Raw genomic sequence first — 17,203 nt, forward strand, 5'->3', positions numbered from 1 at the left:
AAATTATCTCGACAAGTCAAAGCAAATCGAAGAAGTGAAAAAATATTCAACCGTGCGCGCGCGCGTGCGTGAGTTTCTAAAAAACCTCCGTATATCAGGCGACACCTCGAAGGCTACAACAACAATAAAAAAAAAATACTGCTTTCACGCAAGTCTGTCGTTTGTTTTTCATGGTAGGCGCAGCTTCACCTTCCCTCGTTTCAATATACAACCGCATGCGCGCTGCGTTACCCCTTTTCTAAGCGCAAAAAAGGGAAGGCGGGAGGAGTCGAGAGAGAATCAGCAGCGCACGGGGGTGCCATATCCATTACGCTTATTACACGGCGTTACCTCCCTCTCTCATGCCGTCTTGTCATAACTGCCCTTCCTAGTCCGTGCCTGCGTGCAGCAAAGCTACGGGACCTGTAAATAATTTTGACCAGACTGTCTCGTTTTTGTTATTAGTGAAGCTTGAAACGGAAAACGAACGCGAGGGCTTGGCATTCGTTTCGCCAAGTTCCACAAAATCAAGTGCAGGTGCGACGAGAGATGTTTAGGCGCAGCGGCCGTGCGGCAAGCAAACGAGGACAGCATCGGACTCACTCGCTCGGCCGCGCGCGAGAGCACGACGTTCGTGCGCACGCGGATATCAGCGCGCGGCGCAGGGAGAGCACGGGCGCATCGCGTGCACCCGCGTACACGTCCGCGCGTCCCACGGGAATCGGATGAGCCACTGCACGTACGCGCGCGGCGCAGCTCCGTCGTCTCCCTACGGGCATACGAAAGCTGCCGCTGCTCGAATTACCGTTTGGTTTTCGTATAGGTTAGCTATACACACGCGCGCATGCCGGCCGTACTTGACGGGGTGGCGGTGGCTCTGCTCCACATACGCGTCCCGCGTTGTCTGCGTTTTTCCAAAGGCGGAAGTCGAGGCCGGTCTGTTTGCCCTGTAGAGATGCTTCGGCAAACAGCGCGATGGGGTTTCGACCCGGCGCTCCGCCGTTTGTTTGATGCTACAGTGGAGCCAGGAGCCGCGCTGCAAGCGACAGACCGACGCTCGGCTTCTGCCGAACATCGCAATAATCGAGCGTGCACCGAGAATATCCACGCCGAGAGCGCAATAAAGTCGTCCGTCATGCGTTCCGAGAGGGCCGTGGCAGCTGTAAAGTCATCCGCTCAGTTTGAGGCACTGACCGGCCGAGGCGCGAGGGTGTTCGCATGCAAAACGCGCTTTCTCTCTCTCGGGGTGAAATATTCATTTCCGCTCTCTCTCTCTCTCGCTCTCGCTCTCTTTTCGGCCCAGCGACTCGGAAGAAATACTTCCTGCGCGACTGCAGCTCCGTGGAGCTCGCCCTTCGTCGTGCGAGATGCCTGTTTCATTTCTTTTTTCATTATCCTTAAGTACTGCCGGCACGCCATCACGTGTGATTGCGTCTCATTGTCTTTCGCTTCGACGACGAGGCTCCTCTCTCCTCCCGGCCCGCCCACGCCTGCCAGCTCTTTCCTCGCTCCTTCGTCTTCTTCCTCTTTTTCTTTCTTTTTTTTATAATTGCGATTGCTCCTTTCTTTTTTTTTTTCATCAAGCTTCGATTGTTCCGTGATCGTGACACTGCCACGCATACGCGACTCGGTCCCCGTGGCAGCGTCCCTTCTGTTCGGGCAGCCGTGCGCGTCGTCGCTTGGCAGATTGCAGGCTCCGCGCGCGTGTCTGGGCTCCGGAAGCTTTTATTGTTTTACAAGTTTCCGAAAGCGCGCGACTCGCTTTATTCGATTGCGTGCGGATCGCTTCCTCCTTGGTCACCGTCGACGGGCAAAGAGGGAAACGAGGTTACGGACCTTAAATCACTCCTCGACCACTCCGCTTTCTCTCCGTGTTCCCGATACTTTTAACGAATTTCGGAGGCCCTGCTCGTGTAATGGGCGAAGGATCTTCGGCCCCTGCGCAATGGCCAAAGTTGTCTTGTTTGCACGACCGCGCCGTGGCCGGCGATGATTCGACGTCGAAATCGCTGCGAACGGCAAGTTCTCCAGTCAACGCTGACGGGCTCGCCATTAATTTAATGCCTGTGCGCGTGGCACCGACAAGTCGGACGACGTCGATATGAAATGGCGAACTGAAATTGTAGTAACATAGTCGGCGCACTTTCTCCTCGCGGAAAGTCAGCATCAAGCCCACCGTAGAACAATGTCACCTAATAATCCCCGACGCCGTTCATTGTGCGCATCGACGAATAAAAAAGAGAGAGAGAGAGAGAGAGAGAGAGAGAGAGAGAGAGAGAGGTGAAATAGTCGCGCGAGCGTATTGAGGCTGCCGTCGCGTGCAGATTTGCGCGGCCACGCTGAATGGCACAAAAGCAAGAGTCGTCGAAGAAACGTCGTGTAGTGAAAGAGGTCCCGCTGCTGCGGGGCGTGACGCGAGTCTCGATTGCTCGTTGTCCCACAATGCTACTGGGCGACACACAGAGGCGCACGGAAATTAAAGCGAGACAATGGGTCAAGTCTCTCTCTCTCTCTCTCTCTCTCTTTCTCTTTCGTGCAGAAAACGCCCCGCTACGCGCCGAACGTATCAATCAGTCGAGAGTCCGCTGGACCCCAACGCGGCGTAAGTGTCGATGATGTACAAAAATTCGTTTCTTTCTTTCTGTTTTTTTTTTCTGTTCTTTTTTAAGCAGCCGAGCTCCCGAGGGGAATCGCGTCGCCCATCGTCGATTGACGTGCAAACACGCGCGAGAGCGAGGAAATTAATCCCAGCGTTGAGAGTTGACTCTCATCTCTCGTGTGTGCGTTTATACTCGACTTGCTTTCTCTCTCGCGTGTTCAGACCTGGGCGCATATATCAATTTTTACGTCTAGTCGGACGAAAGAAATTGGCCGGCTGGCGCGTCTCGTTATCTCGCACAAGCAGCGAGAGAATCGCGGGGTCGTTCCCTTTGGCAAACAGCGAGCGCTCGTAATTAACCGCAATCGCCTCGTGCAAACACACTTGGCGCTCGGTCGTTCACGTGCCCGCGCGTATCCCGCGGGAGAATATATCATCGCGCGCGCTCCTGGATCTGCGTTTTGCGCGGCGACCGATGTGCTTATGAATTGGATCAGCGCTGGCGCCGAAATCTCGAGATTACGCGCATACGAAAAATCAGAAAGTGCGCGGCTGTGTACACGCGCACGTATATAGTTCGAGGTTAAGGCCTTCCCTTCGCTCGCTGGCTTCATTGTTCTCTCGGAGCGCGCGCGACACAGATATGCTTTTAGCGCACACGGGGGTAGCGCGCGCGTTTCCGCACACACACACGTACAGCAGGCGTGGATGTTAGGTGCGGGACTCAACGAGAGGCGCTCTCCGAATGAGCCATAAAGAATCGACGACAAAGAGAGAGAGAGAGAGAGAGAGAGAGAGAGAGAGAGAGAGAGAGAGAGAGAGAGAGAGAGAGAGAGAGAGAGAGAGAGAGAGAGAGAGAGAGAGAGAGAGAGAGAGAGAGAGTGAGAGCTAAAAGTTTCACGAGTGCCGAGGAAGCCACTGCTGCTGGGGTTGTGTCGTCGTCGTCGGCGGCGTTGCTATTGCTCCACGCTACTCTATATATGTGTGCATCGAGTGCTAAGCCGGATTTTATGATTGATTAATGAGGATTCTACTTTTCCTTTTCTTTTGCTTGGCGGTCGCTCGATTCAGGATATATTTTTTGTTTTTGTTTTTTCTTTAACAAATTTCACTGTAATTTCGTTTCCGTTTTAATCTTTTCTTTTAATATTTTAGTTTTGGACGTGTTATTGGTAACCGTAGTTCTCGTGGAGCCAATGTCTGCCAACATTTCTATTCTATAACATTGCATCTTTCTTTGCTTCAAATTCGCGAGTTGTCAATGCAGAAAGACTCTATTAAAAAATTAAAGTTTGGTAATGAAAAGCACCGTGCATTCGCGTTATATTCAATCATCTTGCTTCAAAATTTCTTAAAAACCGAAATATGATAAAAAAATTGATTTTTCGACTAAAATATTCTTAAACGAAGAAAAATCTAGACGAGTATAGAACAAATTTTTCGGACTATGACAAACAATCAATACGCAATGAGGAAACTGTAAGACCCTCGTCATTGGAATAAATATCCCTAAAGTATGTATAAATCTGAGCCTAGAGCGAACCCCTCCACGCGAAAAAAAAAATCGGCTAAGAAGCATCTACTCGGAAAGCCAGCCGCCCCTCGATGGCTCGTCTCTCGGAAAGCCCGGCGTAGCACATTATCGGCTAATTCCGTGCTTACGCTTTCCAACGCGGACGCGCACCTCGGAAGGAACGCTCGCTGCGCCATTATCAGCGGTAACGAGGTTACTGCGTTAATCAATTCAATTTATCGATAGACGTAGAGAGAGAGAGAGAGAGAGAGAGAGAGAGAGAGAGAGAGAGAAGGAAAAAGCGCAACGCTACATACGTAATGTAATAATCGGCCATATGGCTGTTAGACGACGACGAGCAGCGAAGGGCACGCGCGCGTGTAGCTCGTGTCAAGGGCTATATTCATCCCCTTGCAGCGAGCGGGAGTCTCCTATGTGCGCGTACGCAGGATTGATGGTTTTCCACTGCTACGCTGCTGCGCGCGCTGGTTTGTTGGCTACACATCGACCTCGCGTATCCCCGATTTGGTGGAGAAAAAGATTCTTAGCGGTCGCCGGATTGCATTCGCCTCGTGTATTAACAGTCATTGATTTTATCCCCCGTGATGGATGCGCTTTCCTTGCGGCTTCGGCGATGCTCGTTGGCTTAGCGCGCTGGCTAATGGCCGACGGGCGCACTTGACTCGGCGCACTGCGCAACATATCGGCTCGAGGTGCGCGGCTGCTCATGAATGAGCAAGTCGCCCGTGAAACGAACGAGGCCTGAAATCAATCGCGCGCTTTCCAGCATATGCGCGCTCGCGCATGTCGCGCCGTCTAATCAGCCGGACCTCGCTCCCCTTTAATCATTCGGTCATGAAATTCTAAAACACGCGTAACGCGCGCGCAAGTGCGCGGGCTACCTTCTGTCAACAGTGCGCGCGAGGGTGGCGCCGGTGGTGCGGAGCAAAGGACGTGATTCTGATTAAATCAGCATTAAAGGGGGCTGCAACATCGATATGCCGTGTACGTAGGCGAGATGAAAGCAAGTCTCCCGACAATCACACCATATGCGCGCGCGAGCGCGTAGACAGGTGCCGAGAGAGAGAGAAAGAGAGAGATGAAAATGCGCAGATAAGGGCTTTCTTTTTTTATTCTTTCCTCGTCGTCCTGCATCGCGGCTGACTCTTTCTCTCTCCTTGGCCGTACAGCACGATTATTATACGGCTGAGTGTGATTCGGGACTTTTTATTTTGTTGGCCTATAATGAGTCGAAAGTAGCTTGTTTCTTTCTGCTCGGCCGATATCGATCTTCTTCGAGCCGAAGATGACATCTGGAGATGGTGCTGGCGCGTTTTTTCTCCTCGACTAATCGCTCAGCTACGTGCATTTATTTAAATCCCGCGATAAAGATTTTTCTCCTTTCTCTATTTAGGCCCTCGCTATATATCTATACAAAGGCTACCAGCAGAATTTCGGGATCTGCGCCGCTGAAGGCTCTACGATTTCTTTCAAACGTCATCGGGCCCCGCAAACTTGCGTACGTTTTCACCAGCGTGACATACTTCTACTGTGAATATAATGATGCCATACCGCTCAGTTGACTAAGCATTCAATTATTTATTCAAAAGCCAAAACTTTACAAATTTGGTCACATGCATAACAAAATCTCTTATCCACGAATCTCTTGCTCCGCCTAGAGCCTCCTCCATATATATATATACATGCCGATATTTAAACAATGGATGATTTATACTTCAAATTTTAAACTCGAATAAGAATCTTAATCGGCGAAGAAAAAGATACCAGTTGACGTTTTATTAGAATAAAAGTGCTGTGAATCAAATTCAGCTCGTTCGGTACCATATGCAGTTGCTTTAAAACTATTTCTGTTTTCAAAAGGAATATTCGAACATATCTTTCAACAATCATACATGTAAAAATCTATTATGGATACTTTATATTTTGAATTTCAATGATATGCCATTTACAACTTTTGTATATTTTTTCCCTTGATTTAGTATGTTTTTATTCGCCTTTATTCCAAATATCGATTGAACTTCATTAAAAAAGTTGTCCCTCAAGCAGCCACACAAAAGATCACATAGGTATATAGCTAGATAAAAGTTTATTGTATAGAATATACAAAAAATAAAAATTACTTTACAAATTTGTTGATTTAGAGTAGACGTTTACAATGTCTAGAAATCACAGAAATGCAATGTTAGAAATATCGCAGTTCGCAATAAGAAAATATTACAGATTTTACTGGTATCACATTTTCGTCAATAATTATATAAGTGTAAATGCTATTGTTGTAAGAATCGCAATCGATAAACCTAGGAATTCTGTAAGATCATTGTCATCTGGTGTTCATCAAAGATTATAATTCGTGCATATAATCGTTAATCGCATAAAAAATCACGAGAAAAAATCACACATTGAAACAAACACGTTATCGGGATACCGTGTCCAAAAGGACTCGGTGACCCGTATGTAAAATCATCATTTGATAAACTTGACGCATTGGAAGGAACCGCGAGAGCACAGGCAGTGGGAGGAAAAAAAGTTGAGCAAGACGGCGCTCGCGGTTTGTTTATCGACGACGAGTCTCTCTTTGAAAAAAAAAGAGACTTCACCATTTTTTGCTTGTGGTAACAATATGGTCGCCGACGCCATTTGGACTGAACTTTCGCATCTCTCCGCCAGTAAAACTCGCAGCTAGAACTTTCACACAGGCAATCCTCGAACTGAGTTTCAAGATATGGCATTTAATCATCGAAAACGTTGAAAAAAAAAGAATGTTCATTGACCCCACAATAAATTGTCACAAATATATATATACACACACACACATACGTATATATTTATAAATGCGTGGGTCTTCACATGGGGCCCTCACATTCCAGTTCGTAAATAACAATATATATCACGACGCGCAAAACGTTTAGATTCATCAAGAGTTTACTCGCAACCGAGTGCGCGTAAACTCTATTAATAACCCTCGACGACAGATGCACAAAAACTTGGAGCCGCGGATGAATCAACTGCTAAGCGCGTGTATATATAAGCTTTCGTTGTCCGCCAATTCATTGAAAACCACACCGGCAATTTTCGGATGATGTTCCGTGGGGGAGAGAATTTTTCTCCGTGGGAAAAGCGTCTCTTATTCGTCACGGCTGTATTCTTCGTGACTCGCCGCAAGTTTTTTTTTTTTTTTATAACACAAGGAGACACTTCATTTGCTAGTAGTATGCGCGTTTTTTCTCCCTCAGCAGCACGCGACCGGATGCTGATGGTTTATTCCGATGAGCCGGCACGTTTACGTATGAAAATATTGACGGCTAATTGTATGTATATGCCGGATGCAGACGCGGCTCTTTTTCCGGCACGAGGGGGATGCTACATGCTCTTCTTCTTCCTCCTTTTTTTTTTCGAGAGGGTAATTGATGACGCTGCGCCTTGGTCCGCCGTGAGAGCATACATTCGACGCGCTCCATGGAGATAAGGAAGCGTTAGCGTTTTCCATTGTTACTTTTCGATCGCGCCCGCTAATCAATTTCTTTTTCCTTCCATTCTGCAGGGACGAGCTGCGCCTCGTCGATAATCTCGGTAAATTCGGACGTTTCTCTCGTACCCCGACGAATATGCGGACACTCGACATCGCGCATAATTGTTCGCAGTTCGGCAGAGAGAAACGTCGACGCGTCTCGCTTAAAAAATTTCTATGGCAGAATCAGTCGTGTTTCTTTTTACACTCTGCGAATGCGCCGTGCAACCGAAAAATTCGAAAAAAAAACCGCGACTCCCCTCGCGCGCGTAGGCACAACTTGACAGCCGCACTTCTCGAAACAGAGAGAGAGAGAGAGAGAGAGAGAGAGAGAGAGAGAGAAGGCGAATAATAGACTTGGTAACGACAATGGCCAATGTGCCCAAACAAACGTTCGAAACTGAAAAAAAAGTAATCGAAGAGCGTCGACGTGTAAAAGCATAAGAGAGGGCGCAGTGAAAATAAAACGGCACGTGACGTCACGGCCGGCGTCAATTAGGCCGTCGCGTGGCACACGCGTCATTTGTCAGTGCGCGACGCGGTGGTCGACTTCGTTTCTTTTCATTCCCTCTGGACGCACAGCTTCTCTATGCTCTGCTCTGCGCTTTCTCGTAACTTCGTCATATGAAAGATTGCTAATCGAATTCGACAGAGAGAAAGAGAGAGAGAGAGAGAGAGAGAGAGAGAGAGAGAGAGAGAGAGAGAGAGAGAGAGAGAGAGAGAGAGAGGAGGCAGTCCAATCACCTGAGCTCCTACGCCGCTCGCATTATACTCCCAGTGAGACATTGCTCGCACACGATGCATTGTGTAGCCGTGCACGCGTGCCACGTGGCTCCCCGACGGCACGCGTTGTCCAAAACTGACTTCCGCGTGCGAACGCTTTGCGGCCGGACGCTTCTTTCTTCTGTGCGTATGCACTTGGGGAAAAGCGTTCGTAAGGGTTAATTTTCTTTGGGGGAGCCTTTGTGCGCGCGCACGCGTGTTTGTGTTGCAGAAAAGTGTTGATGGGTATTCGTGCTATCGAGGATTATTGCATTATTTTAGAAGGTGGAAACTATGCCAATTTCATGTAGCGCTGCTCATTTCATTGTAATTAATCACAATTTATCGATTGTCCAAATTATTTTCAATACTATAGTAAACGTCAATTTGATTCCACAGTTGATCGTATTAATATCCTTCAAATATTGAATAACTTTCGCTGCTTATTACAAATATATAATTTACGTTTTTAAATAAACAGGTCTAAAAATAGTTGCAATTTAAAAATAAATAAATCGTTCTAATTTATCGATCGCAAAGATTCTTCATTATTAATGTAATACAAGAGTCAGTTTCCAATAATTTAGTGATATTTGCGAGTGAATATTTAAGTACACATCACTATTACAACGCAGTAAATGCATATTAATATTCTTATCATCATGTACGGACATTGCAAGCTACGATTTCGTAAAATCTAATCTCATCTTATAATTTTCTTTTATTCATCAATCATGAAACCCCAAGGTCGTCAAAGAAAGTCAACATTCGCATATATTGTGCATCGCAGTCCGCAAAACAATATAGAAAAAGAGCGCAATCGCAAAAGTCAATATTGACCTGCGCTCATTTTTAACGAAAACAGAGGTTTCGCATCGATATATATATATATCGAGCCTGCACGCTAGGAGTAATGAATTAATTGCGCTGGCGCGTGGCTTACGCGGAAGTCACGTCCGCTTCTGTCGCCATTGTTCAGCCAACATATTTATGTCGTTGGCGATGATGTGCCACGCCACGAGCCCTCCCTCCTATCTTCCATGAAGTTACACATATAAGACAATGACCGATTCGCAGATAAGAGCTTGAGTTTCGTGCCGCGTGGGAATCGATGTAAAGTAAAACACGTAGCACCGTTGTTACAGCACGAAACCGTAACCTTTCTCCGGAGTAATTTTCGGAGCGGATCGCGCATCGTCGATCTAACAGCGACACAGTCAGTCCAGGTGACGCCCGGGCCTAAAACCAGTTGCGGACCGCGCGAGCAATGATAAATTCGCGCGCGTAACCCGCAGAGGCAATCGCGTACAGCGCGTAAATGATGCATTGGAATCAGGCTTCGATATCGAAGCGAAAAAAAAGCCTTGGCACCTACAGCGGATCCTTGAGAGAGAGAGAGAGAGAGAGAAAATGGCGCAGGAGTGTTTGCATTAATTCAGCCGCGAGCGTGATAGTGGCGCAATCGTACACGTGTAAAGTGGAGATAGCGCCTTCGGCAGTGGCACAGAGAGCCCGAATTACCGGGCGTGAAATTGGCCGGATCGCTCTCGCGATATTGGCGTGTATGCAGTGTCGAGCGGAGAAGGATCGCCTCTTATCGGCGTCAAGCATCGAAGGGGCAGCGGTGCCCGTGTGCGCGCCGGAGAGCGCGCGACAATGGCGACAACTGTTCCTGGTGCGCGCTCCATTGTCGCTGCTCCTTTTATGCGCGCGCTCTCCGATCGCGCGATATCAGCTCCAAATTAATTTCGTGGCAGCGCGCGATCGCCACTTTTTTCGTCGCTTTGCTTTGCGCGCCCGCGCGAAATCGATTGGATTCGCTCGTTCGCGGAATAAATTGCGTGTGCGCTTTGTTATTTGATATTGTGACGAACAGACGTATATTGATTTGCAGCGTAGGCCAGTTGATAAATCAAATAGAGAGAGAAAGAGAGAGAGAGATTGCATGGAAGTGGACGCTGCGCTATGCGAGGCAATATTTTTCTGTATTTTTACGCCAATTTTACGATGCTACGAACGCAATCTTACGTGATGTAAATTTTATGTGGATAATGTTTGGCATCGTTTAATATACTGTAAATTTGATCCACTCGTCACTGCAAGGCCAACATCGGCAATAAGCCTATTAATTTTACAATTTTATGCATCAGGATGTTTTCACGACGACAATGCAAAGACGCGCGTACCTGTGCGGTTTCTGCACTGGCATAATCGCATTACACGCTGATTTGGGCTCGTTCGCCAATGTCATTTTCGACGTTTGTTCAAGGGCTGAAGCCACGAGCTACGAGAGTAACCCCAAGCACCCCCGAAAATGCCGCGCCGCGCGACGCAGAAAATCGAGCCATTTGGCGAGTGAAGAGGCGCTATCAGTGGGCGATCCGTCCGCGGCCGCGTGGCGCTATTTGGACGAGGCGCATCGGTAAAACCGAAGGCGCACACGCAGCTCGGGAAAAGCAATCGATGGCCGATTAGCGCGTGTGTGCGCCGTACCTGTTAGCCCAGGTAAACAGAGGGAATTCTCGATCGTGGGTCTGTCGCTTCGCGGCAAGTGAGATTCGCGTCCTCGCGGGCGCGGCCCCCCGTGCGCGCGCGGCAGCTGCCGCGGCCATATGGCGCCCGGAACGGTCAAGCTTTTGTTGCGGGCTGCGTCCGAGCCTGATTAAAAAGATTCGGCCGAGCGATAGGGCGCCACGTGCTCGCGCTATAGGTAATGAGTCATTGATTTCTCGCGTCTCTTCTTGCATCGTCTAATCCGAACGAACGCGAGGCTCGCGTGCGCGATGCGCCCGACGATGAGTCGCTGCGCGCGTTACGAGCACGCGACACGCCAAAGCTTTAAAAAGTCAACGAGGTCGCGCCGCGCGCTCTCCTTTCTTTCTCTTTTCTCGTTTATAGCGCCGCGGCGCTGCAGTTAATTAGTGCAAATTGCATTATTTATGGGCGCGCTAAATGCTCTGCGTCGCGCCTGGATGTTCAATGAAATTATTGCAAATCGTATTTTCACGCGGGGCGCTGCCATATCCAAGCCTGCTGTGCAAGCAAAAGCCGGGACCGGCCGAATCCCGTGAACAAATCTGGCTGACGATTCGAAAGCAAAAAAAGATCCTTGTTTGTACTACCTGCATAGATATGCCGTTATTTCGACCGGAAAAAACTTTTCAAACATTTGTATTATCCGCGATCCTCTCGCTCCGCCTAGAGCCGCCTCCAGCGTGCGTGCGAATATATAAACAATGGATGATTCGCGCTTCAAACTTTTATCTCGTATTAGAATCTTGATTGATGAAAAAAAGCGATATCAATCGACGTTTCATTGAAAATGAATTTTCGAAGCCACCTTTCAATCATCATTTTCAGTTGTTTTACCACCTTTCAGTTTTTCAAGTAAAACTCCATAGCATATATTATCTATTTTGCTTCTCCATCCAAATGTCGATTGAACATCGTGGAATAAGCAGTACCCCTAACGACCACGCGAAAGATCATAATGCGCGCTTGTAATCGTTACTCGCACAACGAATACACGAGTGCAAACTGAAATGTGCGCGTTATCGCGATACCGTACCGTGCACGTGAAATCATCGTTTGAACAACTTGGCGCGTTCGGAGAAACCGCGAGGGCACCATGCGGCGGAGGAGGGGAAAGAGATTTTGAGCAGCGCTCGCGGTTTGTTTATCGAAGTGAGCCTCTCTTTTCCAAAAAGAGAGAGAGAGAGAGAGAGAGACAGAGAGAGAGAGAGAGAGAGAGAGAGAGAGAGAGAGAGAGAGAGAGAGAGAGAGCGAGAGCTCGCCGCGCAAAATCCCATTGCGTTAATTCGGGTCTCCGGCGCGCAGGTAAAGAGCCGCCAAAAGAAACAAATGTTTACGCGGCTCAGTGTCAATATTGTGCGAGGCAGCCCCCAAGACCAAAAAAGAAAAGGAGAGCTTGACTTTCATCCCGCGTGTGCGCACATAGTTGCTTTGCACTCGAATATGTGCCTCCTCTGCGCGCGCGCGCGCCCGTGTGTGTTGTTCTTTTGGCTATTCCGAAATCCTTTCGTGGCGGAATATACATATGTGTCTACCGGACCGTAGCCGAGTTTTCTAGGGAAACCCGAGCGAGAGAGAAGAATAACATCGTCGAGATTTTTTCTTGGAGGACGCGCAGCTTTTGTCGCGTGATTTCTCATTCTCTATTATTCTTTCGTCTTCTTTTTTATCAAATAGCCAAAAGCCAATTCCGATGCTCGGACCGTCCTCTCTCGGCGACGGGACGAGACGGAGAAGAATTTTTCTCAGCATTGTCTCGTGCCGCGTACGCACGCGCTCGGCGTTGGGAGTTTCGAAACCGAAAGGAGAATGAAAAAAGATAAGCAGCTGCGCCGCGCTCGCGACCGCTAAAAGGGAAACAGTAACATAATCGTCGCGTTGCATAATTACCAACAACTTCGCCTCGGTAATAATTTCGGCTTATTCACTGCGCTGCTTGCGCCCTGTAATTACGATACACATAAGACACCTGTCAAGCTAATTCTCTCTCGGGGAAATTCAAATTGATGCAGTGACTCGGCAATGGCAGGATGAAAAGAAAGCCGAAGAATACACCGACGTCGCGAGCGAGCCAGGAGAGAAGCGTTGAGGCGCGGCGATGGGCGGCGACCAAAGTTCTACGCCTGCGCCACCCACACGTACACGCTCACACCTATACTTGCGTGAGCTGTATATTATTTGTCGCGCTGTTTCGCCCCCCCCCCCTCCCCCTCCCAGCCATGCAGACGGCAATTCGATTCCGTGCAGCAACCCTTGAAAAACTCCACCAGAGACATACGCTCCCACGAAGAGTGTTCCGCGGCGACGAGAGGGCATATCGATTGTCGAAGTGCGCATTCCAGCCGAGAGCTAATGTTTTCATTATCAGGAGAGACGGATCGAGAAATCTAATTACCTCTCTCTCTCTCTCTCGTGACAGTAATAATTCACAGCTGGTGTTAGCGGTATTACACTTGATATGCGCATATGCATACGGGGCTGCTGTGTCTGTCTGAACGCGACTGTATGTCGTTGCCGTCGTCAATTACGGATCGAAGGCTGTCTTTCAACACTCTCCAGACAACTTTCGCGACGTCTGTTAACTCTTTTCTTGGACGCTCGTTTGCCTGGAATAGGGAATGGCGCGAGAGATTATTCATCGACGAAAGCGAAAAAAAAGAAAAAGAAAAACTGTCCCTGGTACGCTCAAAAACGAAAAAAGCAGGGATGCGCGTACATAATGCGTGTGTACATAGTACGAGAGAGAGAAAGAGAGAGAGAGAGAGAGAGAGGACTTGCGCGGAGGGAAACTATCGATCCGTCGATGCTGCTGTAGCCCCGGCAGAAGCAGCAGCAGCAGCCGCCGGCTGAGGCACCAATCGCACGCGCCCGACGGATATAACGAGGTTTCGCGGCATGGCTCCGCTTCTCTCTGTCTGCGCGCATTGCTGCCACGCGAGAATAATGGACATATTTTTGCATTGTGAGGTCACACTGATAATAATGGCAGGCCGAGGGCGGACGACACTCGCATTAAGCTTCAGTTTTGGAGGACATGGTTGAGGCGACGCTTTTGTTGATCTATTCTGATTTTCGATGCATTTACAAATGATTGTGTACGTTTGATAAAATAATTGACGGCCAATCCAATTGCCTCTCTTACGTCGATCTGATAATGTACAGTTCAGTCGGTGTAGCAAACGGACCTTCCCGTCATCCCGAGTGCAATCGGACAATGCAGTATCACCGAAATAAAACTGCGCGATCGTCGCGGTCACTATTACTAGTCAGAATCTGCTTGGGTATACGATTATCCGTGAATCGGTATGATTATCGGGTCATCCCACTGTAACAATCATTGCATTCGTAGATTCTGCAATGATGTCAAAAAATTTTTTAGGGGGTCGAGGTGACGGAAATTTAACCGCGACTTCGGCGAGCTCAAAAACAATGACTCTAGCCAAATCCATAGGCTCGGAGTCTGACGCACAAGTCTATAAACGTCGTCTCGCGACAGCGACACGATAACTCCTCGTGGAGACAGAGAAGAAGGGCGGGAGGGGGGGGGGGGTTCCTCAAAGGTTAAATAATAAAAGGAGAAAAGCCTGGGCGACGAATAAATTAAGAGAGTCGCGCGCGCGCGTCGGGAAAAAGAAGAGGTGAAAAGGAACGAGAAGAGTACGTATAAGAGACTATAAGAGAAGAGGGGAGAAGCTTGATGGGTAGAAGCTTTTAGCCGGGCTAGATGGTGCCGAGATAACGACAGCGCGCTACTATGCCTTTCTTATATATATATACACATCCAATGCGCCGCTACTACTCCCGAATTTTTCCACTTCTTCTTTGCACTCGTCGACCTCTCTCTCTCGCTCCTCTTTTTTCGCGATTGTTCTTATTATTGGGGGCTCCCACGATGACCAAGATGAATTGGCTGTTCTTCGACGGACGCCTTGGCAAAGTCGAAATCTGGCGATGCCGATATGCGTGACGGCAAGAGCAATAGCCGTCTACAAAAGTAATTCGAGATGGCTCAGCTATCAAGACGACCCTAAACAATTAGTGCTTACAACCAGTCGAGAGTACGCGCGCGCACAAAATACGAGAGAGAGAGAGAGAGAGAGAGAGAGAGAGAGAGAGAGAGTCGATGCCAGCCGTAAAAAGCAGAAATCTCTGAGGGATATGTCGCGCGATAAGCTAGCATATTTGGGGAGCTTCGGAGCTCAATAAAAACGCGCAGCAGCAGCAGCAGCAGCAGCAGTGGCGGCCAAGGCGGCGGCAGCAGCGGTCTGGCGCCAGCTATTAAGATTACGCACCTTTCCGAGCAGCCTGTGTGCGCGGTGAGTCAGAGCGAGAGAGAGAGAGAGAGAGAGAGAGAGAGAGAGAGAGAGAGAGAGAGAGAGAGAGAGAAATGCAAAAGTGGAGCAAACATACCTGCGAGCCTCCGACGTTCTTTGGCTGGCTGATCGTTAACCCCCCGTAGGGCAAATCTCTGTAGCTTCTTCCGATTTCCTGACTTTTATCTGCGAAAGGTTAGGCTCGCGCGCGCAGGTACTGGAGCACAAAAAAATGTTTTCCAGATGTTTATCTGGTAGCTGCACGCTTGTCGGCAAGTCGTTTTCGCCGCGGCTATCGGTTCGCCGGCATCGTTCGCCCCATCGCGGCCGAAATTCCTACCCGGGCCTACTGGTTGGGAGGTCGCCTTCCAGCGCTCCGTGTTTTTTTCTTCGGAGATACAGGCTTTTCCTCGGCTCGGTGACGCGTCTCGCGCCTTTCCGCCGTGAGCCTGGGTCCGGCGGAGCTGCAAGCTCGCCGCGCCGCATCTGCCGAGACCGGACTCGTTGCGTAATCCCCCGAAATATTCACGGTCGGAGAGAGATCCAAGACGCGCGGACACGGCAAATCCCCGCCGGAGGATTAAGATGTCTCCGCGCGCTGTCGCTTGCGTAAGAGCCGCGCGATTGACCTTCCGGGGCGCACGGTAGCGTTGCGCCGCGACGACCACCCGCTGGTGCCCGCGCGCCCGCCGCCGATGGCCCTTTCTCCGCCCAGGCCCGCCGAAAGCGGCGAAACAACCTTAAGCGGGTGGATTAGTCGCACGCGGCGGACGCGCACGGATTATGCAGGTCGTTGCGCAACGTCTTCGCGAACGAAAAAGCAAATGAGCTACCGATTGCAAATCCGAGCACTACACTGTGCGCTTCGGTTTCATCGAGACGTGCCACGAAAGCACCGATGATCGGCGCTATAAATAAATGTCCGTCAGCTCTACCCTGGCTGCACTGTCTTCCCTTGGACATTCGAAGAATCATCCGCTTGGCGCATAGCAAATTGAAGCGTAGGAACATTTGTTGCTTCGCAGGATCGTCGAACAGCGATGGCACACATCTGCTTTGGAGAGCAAAGCCCACCGCTGCGCCCAATCCGATGACACTCTTCTGTCTCTCGCAGGCACATGATCATCAGCTTTATCCCCGGCATAAGCGCAACCACCGAAAACAAAGATCGGCTCAAGGCATTCCAGTGTCGTCCCCGTAGGAAATGTACACTGGGGGGCGTAAAAAAAAAGAAGAAGTGGTCCTCGGTAATCCTCTCCCCGGGCTCGTCGCCGCGCGAGACTCGCTCTTCTCGGGGCTAATCGAATCGACAGCCGCCGAAGACAAGAACCACGCGTCTTTTCTGTCGCTGCTCTTGAAAAAAGTGAGCATCTGCTCGCCGTACTCGACGCATATAGTAGCCTATCGATGCAGCAGCCGCCTTTTGTCGGCGCGACGAGAAACACGCGCAGCACGCACTTCAACCACGAAGAGAGAGAGAGAGAGAGAGAGAGAGAGAGAGATCCTTTTAAATGTCGAAGTGCTGCCTGCCGAGCAGTTTGAGTGTTTTATCTTTAGAATTTTTATATACTATCGCGCTGCTGTTTGACACTTATTTTATTATTATTATTATTATTATTATTATTATTATTATTATTTAGGAATACTCGCTGAGATGAGTCCCAAAAAGTGGCTCGTCGTTAACCAGGTACCACATTTGCTTATTTTTGTCTTTTATTATTAAGGTGTAGAAAATAATGTTGCTACAGTACTAGGGAATGTCCTCTAGTAACAAGACGCTTCGTTTCGTTTTGACTGACCCGTTACACTCTATTGAAGGGCCATGCTCTTGAATCACGAGATATCCTCTGGGTACGTAGTTACAAGATAATGTCCTACTGTAAGAAAAGCATCTCCCGCGCCAAAACGATAGATTCTCGTTTTAAGATGTCGTATTCTCAAGCGGAGAATTCGAAAGAGAATTCATTTTTGTACTG

The sequence above is a fragment of the Phymastichus coffea genome, unplaced genomic scaffold, assembly GCF_024137745.1.
Source record: "Phymastichus coffea isolate CEN01 unplaced genomic scaffold, Cenicafe_Pcof_1.1 PCOF00242, whole genome shotgun sequence".
NCBI lineage: Eukaryota > Metazoa > Arthropoda > Insecta > Hymenoptera > Eulophidae > Phymastichus > Phymastichus coffea.